The sequence below is a fragment of the Eulemur rufifrons genome, chromosome 7 (assembly GCF_041146395.1).
Source record: "Eulemur rufifrons isolate Redbay chromosome 7, OSU_ERuf_1, whole genome shotgun sequence".
Classification (NCBI taxonomy): domain Eukaryota; kingdom Metazoa; phylum Chordata; class Mammalia; order Primates; family Lemuridae; genus Eulemur; species Eulemur rufifrons.
This window is the reverse complement of record NC_090989.1, coordinates 162,408,543-162,429,003: the sequence shown is the minus strand read 5'-3', so window position 1 is coordinate 162,429,003 and position 20,461 is coordinate 162,408,543. Positions and strand designations below refer to the sequence as shown.

Below are 20,461 nucleotides of genomic sequence, written 5' to 3'. Positions count from 1 at the left end.
TAATGTCTTTTTTGAGTCCCAGATAGTGAAGAATCTTTTTGGAAAAAATTCTCTGTTAAACTTGTAGATTGCTTTTTTGTGTAGAGTTTTTTTAAATTTCAAATAAATAATCATTCTAATCATTGCTTTGTCTTTATGGGCTAAAACTTTGCCATTTTAAAATTATATTACATAATAAAAATAATCCATGCATATAAGAAAATTTAGAATCATTCTTCAAAGGTAACTGCTTTTAACAGGTTTTTGTGAGTACCTCCAGAGCTTAATTGTATGTGTATGTATGTGTGTATATATATGATATAGTCCTTTTTCCACAAGTAGAATCATACCATTCACACTCTTTGGCAGTTGGTTTGGTGGTGACAGGGAATCTTTCTACTCTACCTATCTTGAGAATCTTTCCATACTACTACATATTAATCTATTTCATTCTTTTTAATAGCTACCATATATGCCATTGCATGGATATAGCATAACCTATTTATCTGGACCCTTATGACAGACCTCTAAGTTTTTCCTTTGTTTGTTTTGTTATTGGTGTTATAAATGAGTATCCATGTGTGTATATCTTGTGTATTTGTGAAGTATCCTCCATTGAAAGATATGTGAGATTTCAATCTAAAACTAGAGTAAAAAGAATGTATATATTGCCTAACGAGTCAAAATCTTCTACAGTTATAGTGGTACATTCAAGATACCAGAGGTGAGGAGTGATGGGAAAATTTAAAGAGTGAATATTGGAGATATTTAAGGACATTTGACAGATTTTCCCCCTTGTCGGATACTGTCAAATTTTTAATGATGGGCAATTTACAGCAATATTTTTAAATAAGTTTTCAAGACTCTAAGTAATTGGAAATCTACAGTAATCAGAGTTTGTGTAATATTTGATATTGATAATTGAGAATCTTTAACTGATTTGTGATTTGTGAAAAATGTACTTTTTGTGCCAAACATCTTCCCTATTGTGAACTTTGGAAAGTGATCATTTATGATGGTACTATTCAGTTCAACTGAATAGTCAATTATCTAGAAAAAGCAATGTCCTAATTCTATATATAAACAAAAAGTTACATTACTTGATATTATATTACCTAAAACAAAGCATGAATTTGTTGGCAATTTATGGCAAAGTGTATGCTTGGGAAGTTAAGAGAGTGGGTGGTATTCGAGTTCCACAATTTGAATTTTTACTTTTATGCTAGAGATGGTTATTTTTTAAGTAGGCAATTTATATCCAAACTGTAGCTTCTCTCAGAAAGGCAAATATTACTTGAAGACAGATGATCTTGAAGAAATGGAAATAGAAAACCCAATAAATTAGAGCTTACCAAGCAATTAGAAGCATACATTTGAAAGAGTAATATCCTACATTTATAAAGCACTTCACAGTTTATAAAATGTTTCGTGATCATTTTCTCAGCACAATGAAAGGACAAATGTTGTTATTCCCAATTTGTAGATGAGGAAATTCAGACTCCAAGAGGTTGACTATTGTTCCTGTAACTTTTTTCTTTAGTAATAATCATGTGAAAATTGCTATATCAATTTCCCAGGGCTGCCATAACACATTACCACAAACAAGATAGCTTAAAACAACAGAAATTTATTGTTTCTGGAGCTAAAAGTTCAAAATCAAGGTGTTGGCAAGGTTTGTTCTTTCTAGAGGCACTGAGGGAGAATTTGTATCATGCCTCTCTCCTAGTTTCTGGCAGTTGCCAGAAATCTTTGGCATTCCTTGATTTATGGATGTATAATTCCAATCTCTGCCTGCATTGTCACACAGTATCCTCTCCCATGTCTTTGTCCATATTGTCCCCTTCTTATAGACACCAGTCATCGGATTATATAGCCTACCCTAATCCGGTATGACTTCATTTTAATTTGATTACATCTACAAAGACCCTATACCAAATAAAGTCTAATCACAGGTTACTAGGGGTCAAGAATTGAACATGTCTTTTAGGGGGACACAGTTCAACCCACAGCAGTGATTATCATTTCAGGATTAAAAGCACCACCAAGAAACTTGTGTGTTTCATAGTAACAGAATAGAAATAATAGTTCTTATTCTTTCTGTACCTTTCTCTTAAAATTCCGTTTACCCAAAGTCCCATCACCAGCAAGTAACTGAACTAGTAACAGCTCCTTTTTCTTTCATTTAGATATAATTCACATACCATAAAATTCACCCTCTTAAAGTGTACGATTTAGCAGTTTTTAGTATAATTCAGAGTCATGCAACCATCACTGCTATGTAATTTTAGAACGTTTTCATCACTTCAAAAAGTACCTGTACCTGTTAGTAATTACTGTCCACTCCCTGCTACCCCCCAGCTCTTTCTTTCTGTCTCTATAGGTTTACCTGTTACGAACATTTCATATAAATGGAACCATATAATATGTGGTCTTTTGCTTCTGGCTTATTTCACTTAGCATAATGTTTTCAAGGTTTATCCATGTTGTAGCACGTATCGGTAATTCATTCCTTTTTAGGCCTAAAAAAAATCCATTGTATGGATATACCATATTTAGTTAATTCATTTATCAATTGAACATATGGGTTGTTTCCATTTTGGCTGTTATTAATAATACTATTGTGAACATTCATTTACAAGTTTTGTGTGGACATAAGTTTTCAATCTTCTTGGGTATATACCTAAGAGTGAAATTGCTGGGTCATATGGAATTTCACATATTTGAAACTGTTTTCAAAGTGGCTGTACCACTTGATATTCCTATTAGCAATGTATGAGGGTTCCAATTTCTCCATATCCTCACCAATCCTTAGTATTGTTAGTCTTTTTCATTATACTTGTCCTAGGGAGTATGAAATGGTTATCTCATGGTTTTGATTTACATTTCCCTGTTGGCTAATAATGTTGAGCATCTTAATAATGTTGAGCATTTGCTTATTGACCATTTGTATATCTTCTTGGAGAAATTTCTATTCAAATTCCTTGCCCATTTTAATTGGATTATTTTTTTGTTGTTGAGTTGTATGAGTCCTTTATATAAGTCTGTACACTAGACTCTTGCCGGATATATAATTTGCAAAACTTTTCTTCCATTCTTTGGGTTGCCTTCTTAATTTCTTGATAGTGTTCTTTGAAGGACAAAGTGTTTAAAATTTATGAAGTCTAGCTTATATTTTCTTTTTTTGTTTGTGCTTTGGCTGTCATATCTAAAAAACCATTACCTATTCCAAGGACATAAAGATTTTCAACTCTTTTTATTAAGAGATGTGTAGTTCCAGCACTTACATTCAAGTCTTTGATCCATTTAGATTTATTAATAATTTTTGCATATGGTATGAAATAGGAGTCCAATTTCTTTCTTTTGCATGTGTATATCCAGTTATATCTCAGCAGCACTTGTTAAAAAGGCTATTCTTTCCCCCATTAAATTTTTTGGTACCCTTGTCAGAACTCAATTGATCATATATGTCAAGTTTTATTTCTGAAATTTCAGTTCTATTCCATTGATTTATATGCCTGTCATTATGCTAGTACCATACTGTCATGATTGCTGTAGCTTTGAATTAATAGTACATTTTCAAAGCAGAAAGTATGAGTCCTCCAACTTTGTTATTCTTTTTCAAGATTGTTTGGTTATTCTGAGTCCTTTGTATTTCCACATGAATTTTAGAATCAGCTTGCCAGCTTCTCAGTGAAGTCTTCTGGGATTCTGATGGGGATGTGTTGAATCTCTAGATAATTTTGAGAAGTATTGCCATCCTAACAATATGGGGAGTATTGCCATCTTTACATTATCAAGTCTCCCACTCTGCGAATGTGGGATGTGTTTCCATTTATTTAGGTTTTTAAAAAACAATTTACTGATGTTTTATTGTTGTAAGTGTACACATTTTTCACTTCTTTTGTTAAATTTATTCCTCATTATTTTATTGTTTTGAATGTTACTATAAGTGAAGTTACTTTTTTAATTTTAGTTTTGGATTGCTCATTGCTAATATATCAAAATACAGTTGTTTTGTATATTAATCTTGCATCCTGCAGCATTACTGCACTTATTTATTAGTAGTAATAGTTTTTCTGTGAATTCCTGAGGATTTCTACGTACAAGATTATGCCACCTGTAAATAAAGATAGTTTTACTTCTTACTTTTCAATTTGGATGCCTTTTATTTTATTTTCTTGCCTAATTGCCCTGGGTAGCACCTCTAGTACAATGTTGACCAGAAGCAGGGGAGAATAACCTCCTTATCTTGTTTCTGACCTGAGAAAGAAAGCTTTAAATTTTTCACCATTGAGTGTGTTGTTAACTGTGGGTTTTTTGTAGATGCCGTTTAACAGGTTGAAGAAGTTTTCTTCTTTTCTTGGTTTATTGAGTAAAAGGATGTTGGGTTTTTCCAAATGCTTTTTCTGCATCTATTGAGATGATTATGCAGTTTTTTCTTTTACTTACTCTTTATTCTATTAACATTATATTGCCTAGTATTAAAGTGATTTTTGTATTTGGACCAACTTTGCATTCCTGGGATAAATCCCATTTTATCATGGTATATAATCAATTTCATATGTTTCTAGATTTGGTTTACAAGTACTTTTTTAGGACGTTTGTGTCTGAGTTTATATTCATATGGGGGATCGGTCTATAGTTTTCTTTTGATGTCTTTGTCTGGTTTGAGTATTAGGGTAATACTTTATAGCATGAGTTGGGACATGTTTCTTTTCTTTTTCTGGAAGAGTTTATAAAGTAATTAAACTTAATTCTTCTTTAAATGTTACATAGAATTCACCAGTGAAACGATCTGGTCCTAGGATTTTCATTGTGGAAATTTTTATTGTTATTGTTATATATTGATAGATATTTCTGGGAGTTTTTTCTTAGTAGTTGCCTTGGGGATTACAATTAACATTTTAATTTATAACAATCTAGTGTAGAATAGTACCCACTTAATTCCAAGAGTATAAAACAGTTTTGTTCCTGTATACCTCTGCTCTCTCTCCCTTCTGTGCTGTTGTCATACAAATTACCTCTTTATATAAGTTGTACCCATCAATACAGATTTATAATTATTACTTCATGCAGTTTTCTTTTAAATTAGATAGTAGAATAAAAGTTACAAAAATACATTTATATTTTTTATAGATTGTTTTTTATATTTCTCTATGTTGTTACTTTTACTGGTGTTCTTTATATCTTCATCTGGATATGGATTACTGTGTACTGTTCTTTCATTTCAGCCTGAAGGACTAACTTTAGTATTTCTTTAAGGCAGATTTGCTAGCAACAAATTCTCTTAGTTTTTGTTTATCTGGGAATGTCTTAATTTCTTTTTCATTTTGAATGATAGTTTTGCTGAATTCAGAATTCTGGGTTGACAGTCTGTTTTCTTTTTGCACTTTGAATTTGTCATACCACTGCCTCGGCTCTTCATGATTTCTGATGAGACATTAGCTGTTAATCTTATTGAGCAGCCCATTATACAATAAATGACTTCCCTCTTGCTGCTTTCAAGATTCTCTTTGTCTTTGACTCTCAATAGTTTGATTATCATGCTGGTTGTTTTGAGTTTGTTCTTCTTGGAGTTTGTTGAGCTTCTTACATTTGTAGATGTTAATGTTTTTGATCACATTTGATAAGATTTGGGCAGTTATTTTTGTAAATATTCTTTATTCTCCTTTATCTCTCTTCTCTCCTTCTGGAACTCCCATTGTGCATATGTTGGTATGGTATCCCACTGGTTTTTGAGGCTGTGCTCATTTTTCTTCATGTTCCTCAGACTATATAAGCTTAATTAACCTATATTAAGTTTGCTAATTCTTTCTTCTGCCTGCACAAATAAGGTGGTGAGCACCTCTAGGAAATCTTTTATTTATTATATAAAATGTAGAATTTCTATTTATTGCTTTTTTTATGATTTCTTTGTCTTTATAGATATTTTCGATTTGGTGAGATGTGATTTTTATACTTTCCTATAGTTCTTTAGATGTGGTTTGCTTTAGCTGCTCGACCATATTTAAAATAGCTGATTTAAAATCTTTATCTAGTTAGTCCAACATCTAGGCTTCCTGAGGGATGGTTTCTATTCATTGCTTTTTTTCCTGGCTGTAGGTCGTACTTTCTTGTTTCTTTGCATGCTTCAAAATTTTTTGTTGAAAAGTGGACATTTTAAATCATATAACATGGCAACTCTGGAAATCATATTCTTTCCCCTCCCAAAGTTGTATTTTTGTTATTGTTTATTGTTGTTATCGTTTATTGGTTTAGCGAATTTTCCAAACTGCTTTTTAAAAGTCAGCATTCTTCATCTTACATGGCTGCTGAAGTCACTGCTTGGTTAGCCTATTGGTCAATTAATTTGACAGATATCCTTAACAGCTTGGAATCAATAAGTCTCCCAGTCTTTGCCAAGGGACTCTATTTGTGTGTGGAGTCCTGTCTTCAACACTCAGCCAGGCAGTTGACTCTGTCTTAGATTTTAATTTCTCCTTTCACAGAGCCTCACTGTCAGAGTTGAGATGATAGAGCTTTCTCAGGATTTTCCTGAGCATGCACACAGACCTGAGCATATAATCATCCCTACATGTACCTGTGGCCTTCCTGATTCCCAGGAATATGTCAACTTTTTAGAATCTTCATGTATATGTATGTCATTTCCTGGCTTTACTTTTAAGCTTTTGCGTTAGCCTGTTGTTTACCCCTAAGTGTTATCTACCACCCCAGGCAGTTAAGAAGTTAATCAGTGGCTACTAATTGTTTTCAACGAATGCCCAAGTGAAAAGACTTTTTTCATCAGGCAAAAAGTCAGGTCAAATAAAGATAGCCTTGCAGGGTTTTCCAGCTTGCCACTAGACAGGTCAAATAATGACAGTTCTCTGGGAATAAGTTTTGAAGGAGCTCCAACCTTGGTATGCCCCCTACAGTGCCTGCCAGGCTGTTGGACTTTCGTTTTTCTTTTTCTTTTTCTTTCTTTCTTTTTCTTTTTTGTTTTTTTTTTTTGGGGGGGGGGCTGGGCTGTGGTTTCTCAAGACAGAGTTGGAGAGGTGGGGATGGAAATAGGACAAGTTAACATGTTACAGAGTTCACTGTTCTTAATGAAAGTCAGCCATTTTTCTTGAATAAATGCTTCCCAGATTGATACGACACTTTGATTAATTTCCAGTATTCTGAAAAGTTGATCCTGGCCATTTTTGTCAGTGTTGTCATTGCTTTTATGGAGAAGAAAATTTTCAGAGGTCTTTCTTGCACCATTTTTGCTGGCATACAATAACATCCAATAATAGCTCTGTAACACCAAGTGCTTCTTCATATATTCTGTGTAACTCTTTTTTAATGACGTTTATATTTAAACCTATTACAGTATCTTCTATTCCATCAATCACATAAAATAATTCTGCTTTATGTAAAGGAGTCCATTTGAAACACACTTAGAAGCATCTTTTAATAATTGTGAAAGTTCATTTAATCCATTTAGCTATACATATAACATTTGAGCATTTAGTATACAGTAGGAATTAAATTATCAAAAAAATAGTTTTATTTAATTCTTATATCCATATGAAGTAAATATTATTATTTTCCTCATTTACAACTATGCAAAGATCAGATAAGACAAGTAAATTGTCCCAGGTCAAATACTAGGATGTGGCACATCTGAGATTATAACTCAATACTCTTGACTCCAAAACCTAAACTTTAGCCTGAACTTTAATCACTATAAGATTTTTCAAAAACAGCTCCATTGAGCAAAGTGTAACACTGTTTAAATGCCATAATTACAAAGAAATTTTATGCTTCCATCTATCACCAAAAGCTCCTGTTTTTCACTCTTTTAAAAATTGAGAAGGAAGCAAATCATTTCATTATTTTAATTACTTTACAACCTATGGAAAGAGAAACAATGGAAAAAAAACATAAGTTTTTAGAGTCTGGTAAAATCTAGGTTTGAAACCTATTTCTACCATTTACTAGTTTTATGATGTTAAGCAGTTTATTTAACACCTCTGAGCCTTAATGTCTTTATTTGTAAAATAGCAATGCATAGTCCCAACCTGGCTGGTTGGATGTTTCAGGGTCTTGAGCAAGAAAAACCACTGTGACCCTTTTAGAAAAATGGGTAGTGGTATGAACAAAAATTTCACTGATGAAGAGCATATAAAACACAAATAAATGTAAACCTCAGTAGTAATCAAAGAAATGCAAATGAAAATGAATTAAATTCCAAAGATGTGAGTAAGTAGTAGGATAGGTAGAACCTTCTTAGAAAATATTTCTGTAGTGGTTTCAAGTGGCTTCAGATTTTCCATACCATTTGACACAGCATTTCTACATCCAGCAATCTATCCTAAGGGAATAGAAATATTTGCAAAAATTAGTATACAATGATGTCATCACTGAAATCTTACTCATAAGAGATATGTTAATCGTGGCTTAGTTTTAGGTAGGAAATATTTTGTAACGAATGCATTATCCAAAAGTGTATGCACAATTTGATATACACACAGAACTAAAAAATATGTAAAGAAATGGCCCGGATTATTATTAGTAAGTGATAGGCTTTGAATGATTATGTGGGTGGTTAGTCTTTCTTTCATCTTTTCCATGTTTTCCAAATTTTCCAAAATAAGCATATATTACATTTTACAAATAATAAAAAGTGTCTTTAAAATTCTGGCGGGGGCATAAAAAACAATGTATTCTTTTTTTAAGGCTTCTGTGTTACCATCTAGTGGGCCTTCAGGAGAATATATAAAAGCCGTTTTTAGTTTATTATATTACCAAGGGGACTGGGGCCACATTCATCCTTGGTTTCAGGATAATTAGCCATGATATGTTGATACTTGATCATGCTGTGATCACAAGTATTCTTGTAATTTGAGCAAAAGACTGTAAAATAAGACAAAGATTAAAATGAGGGGTGCAAGACTTCCAAAATGGTGGAGTGAGGAGTTTAGCAAATTCTTTCCCTAAAAGGCAATAACAAAACTGGACAACATAGTTAGTAATCACATTTCTGGGACTCTGGAAATCAACTCATACAACAAATTGAGAAGCATTTATTCAAGAAAAACTACTGAACCTTGGGAAATACAGAAGTGTGTGGCTTAGTCTGGGGCTTTGGCTGTCCCACCTCCTCTCCCTCCTCCTCATGCCACTATTGTCAGTGCAATCCATGAAACTCAGCAGTTCCATTGCAGGAGTCCGCTGACTTGGTTTGGAGCACAATGTGGAAATACCCCATGCCTCTCGGCACGTTGAAACCTTAGCATTGTTGGTGGTATACAAATAGGGAAGGCCAACATCACAATGGGCCTGAGGTTGAGATCCTGGTTAGGGCGAGCAATAGACTGGCATGCTAGCCAGTCCCGGGAAGAAGTCAGCCATGGTGAGTGGCTTTTGATAAGTACCTGCCTATATCTAGGGATCTGGAAGGTTGCATGCTCACATTCTGGAGAGACTGGAAAGAGCCCTTGTTGGCAACACATCTCTGGCTAAATGAGAGGCCTTGCACAATTGCAGAGGAGACACAAGAGGGCCTCGCAGAAAGTAAAAGCTGGGCCACACTTATTCACTACCTGATCTTTCAGTATGTCTCATAACCAACACAGAGATCCATCAGCAAGTGTGAAGACTTACCTGCTACAAAGTGTTTGAGTATAACCTCTGACCAATCATTGGTGACCACTAAGCAATGCCAACATAGTAGTAACCACTAGGAAGTCAGGCTTAAAATTAAAATAATAAAAATACTGAACAGAGATATCAGTGGTCGTGTATCTCAGAATACAAATTCTTTCCTAGTGAACATAGAACATTCTCCAGGAGTGAGCTTCCATGAAACAAATCTCAATAAATTTAAAAGGGTTGAAATCATTCAAGGTATGTTCTCAGACCATAATGGAATTAAAGTAGAAATTAACATGAGAAAAAATTTGAGGAAATCTCCACATATTTGTAAATTAAACAACACGTGTCTAAATAATCAATAGGTCAGAAGAGAAATCATAAGGAAAATATTTTAAAGCTTGGCACTGAACAAAAATGAAAACACAACACATGAAAATATATGGAATATAGCTAAAGTAATGCTTAGAGGGAAATTTGTAGCTGTACATTCCTCTGTTAAAAATGAAGAAAGATCTCATATAAATAACATAAGCTTCCACCGTAAGAAACTAGAAAGAGAAGAGCAAACTACATCCAAAGAAAGCAGAAGGAAAGGAGGGGAATAGAAATCATAGAACAAAAAAAAAAGAATAAAAACAGAAAACTGCAGGAAAAAACAATCAATGAACCCAGAAGTCAATTCTTTGAAAAGATGGAGAAAATTTACAAACCTCTCCTTAAACTGACCAAGAAAAAAGTCAGAGAAGAAACAAATCACCAAAATCAGATATAAAACAGGGGAATATCACTTATAATCCTTTTGAAATTAGAAGGATAAGAGAATACTGTGAACAATTTTATGCCAACAAAGTAGACAACTTGGATGACATGGACAAATTCCTTGGAAGGCAGAAACTATCACAAACTGACTCAAAAAAAAGTAGAAAATCTGAGTAGATCACACAATAAGTAAAGAAATTGAATTAATAATTTAAAATCTTTCCACCAAGAAAAATCCTAGCCCAGATTGCTTCCATGTCGAATTATTACAAATGTTAAATCTTTCAGAAAATAGAAAAGGCGACACATTTTTCTTTCATTTTATGAGATCCCTATTACCCTGATATCAAAGATGAAGATATAACAAGAAAATTACAGACTAATATTCATTATGAATACAGATATAAAAATCCTTAATACAATATTAACAAACAAAAGTCAGAAACATGTAAAAACAATTATATACCACGACCAAGTGGGATTTATCCCAGAAATGAAAGATTGAGTCTACATCCAAAAAAAATCAATTAATTTAATAAGCCCTGTTTGTAGAATGAACAATTACAACAGCAACAGAAAACAAAAAAAAACACATGATCACCTCAATAGGGACAGATAAAGCATATGACAAAATCCAACCTCTATTTCTGATAAAAAGTCTCCACAAACTAGTATAAGAAGGGAATCTATGGAAAACATACAGCTTATGGTGTGAAATGGTGAAACACTGAACACTTTCCCCCTAAGGTTGGAAGAAGGCAAGGTTATCGTCTCTCACCATTTTTATTCACCATTGTACTGGAAATTCTAGTCAAGGCAATAAGACCATGAAAATCAATACATAATATAAGACACCCATATTGCAAAGGAAAAAGCAAAGCTTTCTTTGTTTATAAACAGCATGAGTATCTGTAGGAAATTCAATGAAATGCACCCAAAAAAGCTACTAACAGGAGTAACTTCATCAAGATTCTAGGATATGAAAATCAAAATACACAAAAATCATTTGAATTTCTACTAGCAAAGAGCAATCCAAAAATGAAATTAAAAAAAACAATTCATGTTGTATGAAAGGAGAGAAGGTTAGCACTCCCCTTGACAAGGATGGAAGAGGCTCTCGGTCCTGTACAACACGCATACAGTTAAGGCATTGCCACTTACTTCGTGGCATCTAACCATCGTTTTCTATATTTAAAAAAAAAAAAATTCCAATCCCAGTAACAATAACGTTAGAAAAACAAAATACACAGGAATAAATTTAACAAAGGTAGTGTAAGATTTATATGCTGAAAATTATAAAACATAGAGAAATTAAACATCTAAGTAAATGGAGAGACATTCCATTGGAAGATTAATATTGTTAAGGTGACAGTTCTCCCCAAATTAATCAGGCTTTTTTGGTAGAAAAAATGCCAGTGAGCATTTGTTTTTGTTTTTATATTAATAGAAATTGATGAGTGTATCCTAAAATTTACATGGAGATTCAAAAGTAGGGTAAAACAATTTTGTAAAGGAAGAAAAAGGGTGGAAGATTTAACACTTATGATTTCAAAATTTACTATAAAGCTACGGTAATCAAAGCAATACTGCCATGAAGAAGACATGTAGATCAATGCAGCAGCATGGAGAATCAAAAAATAAACCCTTACATTATGGCCAGTTGATTTTTGACAAAAGTGCTAAGGTAATTCAATGGGTAAAAGCATAGTTTTTTTCCACAAATGGTGCTGAGACTTTTGTATATCCACATGCATAAAAATTAATTTAGACCCTTACCTCACACCATATATAGATGGATTTTAGACCCAAATGTAAGAGTTAAATTTATAAATCTTCTAGGAGAAAACAGAAGAAAATATTAATGACTCTGAGTTAGGAAAGGAGTTTGTAGATACGACACCAAAACACAATCAATAAAAGAATAAAATGATAATTTTGACTATCAAAATTTTAAAATTTTGTGCCTCAGAAGGTACCGTTAAATAAATGGAAAAAAAAAAAAACACAGACTAGTGAAAATATTTGCAAGTCAAATATAGTAAAGTTCTTGTATCAAAAATATGGAAAGAACTCTTACAATTCAATAATAACAAAACATATCACCCAATTTAAAATTTGGTAAAAGATTTGAATAGGCATTTCACAACAGAATATAGAAGAATGGCTGGAAACACATGGTAATATTTTCAACATGTATCATTAGGGAAAGGCAAATTGAAAACATAATGAGATAACACCTCACACCCACTATAGTGACTATAATAAAAAAGATAGACAATATCAGGTGTTGGTGAGGACGTGGAGAAACTGAAATTTTCATAGTTTGCTGGCAGAATGTAAAACAGTGTAGCCTCTTTTCCTGGATATGTGACTAAGAAAAACTAAAACATATGTCTGCACAAAGAGTGAACATGAATGCTCATAGTAAGTAGCATCATTCATATTGGATAAACCTGGAAATGATCTACAGTTCCATCAACTCAACTGGTGAATTGATAAACAAAATATGATGTATTCATATATTGGAGTACTATTCTGCAATAAAAAGTTACGATAGATGCTACAACATGAATGAATCGTAAAAACATAATATTGTTAAGTTTCAAAAGACGCAAGATGCAAAATACTTTATATTTTTATTACATTTATATGAAATACCCAGAAAAGGACAATTTAGAGACCAAAACCAGATTAATAGATCATCTGGGGCTGTCTGCAAATAGGCATGAGGGATCTTTTTGGTATGATGGGAGTGTTCTACAACTGGATTCTGGTGATGGTTGCATAACTCCTTAAATATACTAAAAATATTTGAATTATATACCAAAAATGGTGAATTTTATAGCATGTAAATTGTATCTCAATACAGCATTTTAAAAAAGAGATCAAATGATATTCAGAGAAAGATTCCAAGAGTACCAGTTATTAATTTAAAATCATACATGTAAAATGTGCATTGTAATATATGTTAACTATTAAAAAAAGAAACAAGCTACATTGTGTTTTAATAAGCATATGAAAGTGTCTTAGGTTCAAGATTGCTGCTCTTCTCTATTAAGGACAACAGAATCTTCAATGAATTAAACGTCAGAAGACGGGATCTAGGAAAAACTAATGGAATAAAATTCCCTGTGGTGACTGGAAAGTATTGGAATGAATGTGTAAGGGAGGCCACGGAACCATCTTCTATGAAGCCTTTAAATTCAGTACACAGCCATATTAACTATATACCTAGATAACGTTGCACATATTTAAAGATGCTGTTCTGCAGTCTCACTATTTCCTTGTAATTACACCTACAGTTATTTGATAGCATCAATGAAAATATGCATTCAAATTTGGTAATTTTTAGGTCATGATAAGGAAAAGTAAAAACCATTTTGGCTTTAAGAACAAATGATTCTAATAAATGAATCAAATCATGAGAAGTCTGACATCAATTTTGCAAGTTTATTCTAACCTGAAGTGAAGATTCATAAATGGTTGTAAATGATAGTACATACAGAAGAAAAGTGAATAGGTAATCTGAATAGATGAGTTTACACTCTTGGATGGTTGCTGCCATTTACTCGAATTCTCACTGAGGTTGCCATTGTGAAAAAAAAATTGTCAATCAAAGATGAAGATATAAAAGCAAATTGAAAATTGAATTGAAAAGTAATTTTACTTTCAAGTGGTTTGCAAATGTAGATGTTAAGTTTGAAATGAATGTCGTTAATGACCATAGCTGGGAGAGTTATACATCTGCTGATCACTAGAATATTATTATAAATGAGGTTGATTCTCCTGTCGACTACCCCATTTTTTCTCAACGTGGTCTCATTACTTTTTCTATCACATTACTGACCCTTAGCTATGAATGCTCACTTATGGATGTAACAATATATTAATGCATATATTTTTTTTAAAAAAAATGCATCTTGAAGTACAAGAGAAGTAATGCTAGTGTTACTTGTCTTTTTCTTCTTTGTTAGGTCATAGGAGGTTTTAGCTGGTGAAAATCAAGCCTTTATTACAAATGAAGAGCTATTTTACAAGCAGCCTTCCTTACAGCAACCAAATTGTCCTCAAAAAAGCACATAAGCGTAATGAAGCTCTTAAGTAGTCACACATATGCATTTATATTCTCTCTCTCATGAATGACTAATCTTAATTTTTTTAAAGTAGCAATTCAGCTTGCTTTCAGAACCATTTAAGCTTAGCACATGATTTTGTTTTCCCCCCGAAACCAACTATTCTTGATTATGAGATAGGGAAGGTTTGCATATTTATTTTTGTAAAGACAGTAGCATAAGCCCTCATCACCATGTGCATGGCATAGTCCTCGTACCTCTGTCCTAAGCTGGGCACATGATCATTTAGAAATTCTTCCAGACATCAGAGCTGTATGATTAGACTTAACTGAGAACTATTTAATATTTTGTGCAAACCAAAACCCAACTTCCATAAGGATAAAGTTAATTCTGTGCACTTAGTGTATGGTTCCTATTGAGCTGTACAGCCTAGGGGACCCATCTCTATTAATAAATGCATTGGATTACATTAAAAGATCTGCTGTAGCAGAGCAATGAATCTTTCTTTTGAATTTTCACACAATCTTCTGGAGTATTCTGTCTGGAATACTAAATATATGCATGGCCCCTACCTGCACTTCAACTCTTTGCTCATATGGTGTCTTCTGTGAGAGGCCTTCCCCATCTACCTTTTCTAAAATAATACTTTCCACCCCTATCACTCTCTGTCATCTTGTTGTGTTTTATTTTCTTCATCCCCTTATTGGGAGCTGATGTACCATATGTGTACTAGTTTATTACTGTCTTCCCCATTAAAACACATGCTTCATAACAGTGAGGACCTTGTTTTATTCACTGTGATTTCCCCAGAATATACTTCCATGCTTGATAACAAGAAGATGCTCAATAGATAGATGAGAAAATGTGTAACTCTGGCAGGGTTTCAAAAAAGGCAGCTCAGCAAATATTTATTAATTAACTACAAACCTCTGACCCTAGCTCTGTAAGAGTACTATGATAGCCAGAATGTGGTCTCAGCCCTTGAGGAGCTTATAGGCTAGTAGAAGAAACAGTTTGAAGATAACAGCCAATGATGATATCCACACTTTTTTTTTTTTTTTTTTTTGAGACAGAGTCTCACTCTGTTGCCCGGGCTAGAGTGAGTGCCGTGGTGTCAGCCTAGCTCACAGCAACCTCAAACTCCTGGGCTTAAGGGATCCTACTGCCTCAGCCTCCCGAGTAGCTGGGACTACAGGCATGCGCCACCATGTCCGGCTAATTTTTTTTCTATATATATTTTTAGTTGGCCAGATAATTTCTTTCTATTTTTAGTAGAGACAGGGTCTTGCTCTTGCTCAGGCTGGTCTCGAACTCCTGACCTCGAGTGATCCACCCACCTCAGCCTCCCAGAGTACTAGGATTACAGACGTGAGCCACCGCGCCTGGCCTGATACCCACACATTTTTTTAACCAAGACTCACTGCAGCAGAATAAAAGATGTCATGGCCCAAAACCCACCTTTTCCCTCTTTCCATTATGGAGGTTGGAACATTGATGGGGGTTATATAGGGATGTGTGAGCTACTCAAATTTTAGTTAGTAGAAAATTAAAGGCCACAAATCCACATGGGGTCAATGAACAATCCACAGCCACCCAAGTTGATGATGGTCAGAAATTAGGTAAAGCTTTCTGTATGCCAGGGACTGTTCTAAGCATTTTTCATATATTCACTTATACAGTCCTTACAGCAATCCTATAGGTACTATTATGTTCCACATTTTATAGATGTAAAAACTAAAACAAAAGGGGTGCCCAACATCACACAGCTAGTAAGTGGTAATACCAGGGTTCAAACCCAGAAAATATGGCTTCAAAATTATTGCTCTTCACCATTGTAGCATATTTCTGCTCCTGTTGATAATGATTAGTCTGAAATAGTGTAGTCTCCCCTCCCTAAGAATATGGCACAAGACCCCAATGGGTGCCTGAAACAATGGATACTACCAAACCTGATTGCTGTCAGTCGGAACACGTTTCTCTTCATGTCTTCCACCCACAAATTTAATGCCTTTTCTATCTTAACTAAGCACTTATCATGCGCTGTGGCCATAACTTTTATAGTTTGAGGTGTAACAGCAAAACTAGCATGCATTTTTTTTCCTTTATCATAATTTCATGGATAGAGAAGATCGTTCTTACCATAAATCTTAGCAACCTCAGCATACAATTTTTTTCTTTTCTTATTAAGTTGAGTCTTTTCACCTTTTCACTTAAAGGAAGCACTTCACAGCTTCTCTTTGGCACATCCAAATTGCCAGGATCCCTACTCTTGGCCCTTTGGGGCCATTATTATATAAAACAAGGGTTACTTGAACACAAGCACTGCTATACCAAGACAGTGATTCTAATAAGGCAACTAAGTGACTAACAGGTGGGTAATGCCTACAATGTGGAGATACTGTACAAAAGGAGGATTCATGAACAAAGGGAAGATTTGCATCCCAGGCAGGATGGAGCAGGACGACAAGAGATTTCATCATGCTGCTCAGAATGGTGCACAATTTAAAACTTATGAACTGTTTGTTTCTGGTATTTTCCATTTAATAGTTTTGGACCATGGGTAGCTTAAACCATGGAAAGTGAAACTGCAGGTGAGTGGGATGAGTATAACAACAATTTGCCACTGAAAACTAAGAATACTGCTTGAAAACTACAACCGACTCAAAACAACACTGATGATGAATTTGTAATAAATTGTTTTTCCCCCAAATTGCAGAAATTCCAACCCCTTTGTGCTTGCACACATGCTGTACACTAGGAACTTTGCAAATTGCCAAGCCTTTCAGAGCAGTCAGACTTCTTCATGGAAGTTAGAATGAGAGACGTCTTTAAACTCTAGAATGAGCTTTGGAATACCAAATTCTAGTAACACTTTTAAACTCCATTAGAACATTACTACTAAGTGGTAAAACTGAAATATCTGGGACTGCGTGTTATTCACCCATCCAAACAAAGGAAAAGTTTGCATATTTGCATCAGTTTATGGCCTATAAAATGGACAATAGTCACTGACCTGGAACACACAGGGAGAATGAAAAAAAATTCAGTAATACAGGTCAAAAAACATTCTGTGATAAGTCAAACAAAGATGTAATTATTTTTAATCTGGAGATCTGGGAAGTTTTCAAGGAGGAGGTAGCATTTCAACTCAAATTGTGACGGATGAATATAATTTTGGTTGGCATAATAAGGAGAGAAAAGGCTTTCTAAAGGAAATGAATAAGCAAAGGTATGCAAATAAAGGATGGAGTATGTTTGCATAGCGGCAAGAATATTGGTACTGTCATTGTGGTGGCCCACTCCAGTGTCCCATGTCATGTCTTCAGGACTCACTTTGCTATCAGCTGCAGCTGTGGTGGACAGTTTGGTGCAGGCTTGCTCAAGTGTGCCCCAGGGCCCCCTTTGATGCTGTAGAAGCCCCCTCCACCCATGGGCCAGCACAGCCTGGAAACACCAGAGAGTTAAGGCCCTCAGAGGCACCCGTTAACCATTGGAGGATAGGAGGCAGTGGTTATGTGCTCCTACCTCCCACTCTTCAGGTGGTCAATTCTGTGGGGTGTTCTATACATGTCTCCAGAGGTCCTGGTAGAATGGAACTTCTGTGTCCTATAGAGGTATCGTTGACAGTATGTCCTCATATTGGTTTGTCTTCCTTTGTTGTCTTATTCTCCCTGTTCCTTCCCTCTTGCTTCATGGGATCACCTCTGAAATAAACTATTTGCACCTTATTTCACACTCTACTTTCAAGGATGTGCTTCCTAAAGAAGCTGTAGAACACAAGCAGGTATATGAGGTAGCTCAAAGGATTGGATTGCCAAACAAACTTGCAAGAATCAGAGACCTTAGATGGTACTGAATTTTATTAACAATTTTAAGGCTACAAACAGTGAGCACACATGAAGCAACAAGAGATCCAGGACTGACTGCTACTGCACCTTTCCAGTCCTTTGTAAATGCACTTTGGCTCAGATTTAACGGATGAGTTCTCCAAGCAATTCCTGAAGATGTATCACCCAAGAGAGCTATTTTGGCCATTTTATACGTCTGTAGCTTATGTGATATTTTCCAGGGAGCCATGGCTACATAAGCCCATGGATTTCAGGTTTGTTAACCATTAATCCTAGACAGATCAAATCCGTTCTGTAAAAAAGCATTTCATTAAGAACTTTTCCCCTAATAAATACTATTAGTGTATTTGCCAGGAGGTCACTTCTGTTTACGAGGAACTTTGGCTAGTCAAAGGACTAAAGGACTTCTGGAATGTCCTTTAGTAAAGTAAGGTAAATGTTTGCAGGCCTGCTGCTTTCCCTTTCCTTCCTGGTAAGCATGCAACCTTTTAAAAACACTGAACCAGACAACTGGAATTGTCAGATAGACTTGTAATAATTTACCATTTACTCTTGACTTATCTTTTTAGGCTTTAGCATATTTCCTGGCTCTGCCACTTACTAGTGATGAGACCTTGAACAAATTGCTTAATGTCTCTGATCTCACGACATTGGTAAGATGTGAATATTGATTCCTATTTCAAAGAGTTTTGGGAGGAATAAATGAGATAACATTGGTGCAATGATATGCAGGTTCTGACACATGGTAGAGATTTAGATGTTGCTCTTCCATTTCCCATCCTTTTCTAACTGTTTATAATTATTGACTTGATGTCTCCATACTGAGGTCTTGGTGTCTCATGTTAAGACTCCTAGCAACCAACCTTGGCCTTATTCTGCGATTTCACTCTTCCTCTTGTACCAATTCTGATATTCTCTCCTGGAGTCTTGTACATATTATTACATGAGGTCTGACATGAGCATAGAGAAATGTACATAGAGGAGGAGGAAAACAAGGAGATTTTTGATTAACAAGATAAGAAACTTGGACATTATTCCATAGACTATAAGATGCCAAGGAAGAAATTAGAACCTGGGAGTGACATTTGGTCTCCATGGCTGGTCCACATGAAGAATAGGCAGAGATAAAGGGTTGGCAATAGGGAGACCAGTAAAAGAGGCTATTTCAAGCAAAAATGACCTGAACTAGCATTGTGGCTGTTGAAAGCCAAAAGAAAGAATAGATATGAAACTACTAAGAAAGTGACTTGACAGGATATGGCAGCTAATTGGATTGGTGAAGCCCAGATGTTCAGGACAGGGAGCAGTGATTCTCACGGGTACTCATTAATAACCGAGAGGATTTTAAGAAAGTGTATGAGACCTGTAGTGAGGTATGAGATGACCCTCAAGAATATAGGAAAGAGGAAAATAAAATTGGCCTCCAAGCTTTTGATTGTAAGATAATAGTTCTTGGATCAGAGCTTTTTTACATATCTAAAAGAAGAATTTGTCAATGGCAACAGATAATCACATATACACACACAAAAGGCAAACATGGGCCATGCCCATCCAAACATAGTGACAGGTAGGAGTCTTAGCCATCAGATATTAAATATGTGGTTTCCAGGAGCAAGATCATCCGACTATGGATGTGCTCATAGGCACCGCCAACCTCCAAAAAGAAAGAAAGCATATGGTTCAGAATGTGGAGACTGGAATTAATTAGATCAAAGTTTCAATCTGTGCCTTCCTAGATGTGTGACTTTGGGAAAGTTACGTAATCTTACTAACTAAGCTTTGTTTTCCTCATTTGTAAAATAGAGATGATAATAATAGTAGATAACTTGTAGAATTTTATGGGAAGATTAAATGAAATAATACATATAGCATGCTTAATAAAGTGTTGGCATATAGAAAATGTTCAGTAATTAATAGATATTTAACGTAATACTATCTTTCCTTTGGGGAATGAGTACATCAGGTACTGAAGTCTAAGGCAGTTGTTCTGATTATATGCTAAGTAAACAAAACTTTCTGATACCTTATAGATTTTTTTCTTTAGATAAATTACCACATTCTAGTATATTACACTCCAGTTTTGCTAGCTTGAAGATCATCCTCTCAGGAGGCTTTATGTGAGCTCATGGTTGGAGGCACAAATTTGTGACCTGTTAGAAGATTGGATCCGTAATGGAACAGAAA

The 20,461-nt window shown here is 34.8% G+C and overlaps 1 protein-coding gene and 1 non-coding gene across 3 annotated transcripts in view; both read left to right on the top strand.

The window, feature by feature from the left end:
• Positions 1 to 20,461, top strand: part of CFAP20DC (CFAP20 domain containing) — a 252,338-nt gene that overhangs the window by 64,287 nt on the left and 167,590 nt on the right. The window lies entirely within an intron of this gene.
• LOC138389024 (U6atac minor spliceosomal RNA) lies at positions 11,417 to 11,543 on the top strand. Its single transcript, XR_011234468.1, has one exon. It is a non-coding gene; the product is annotated as a U6atac minor spliceosomal RNA (small nuclear RNA).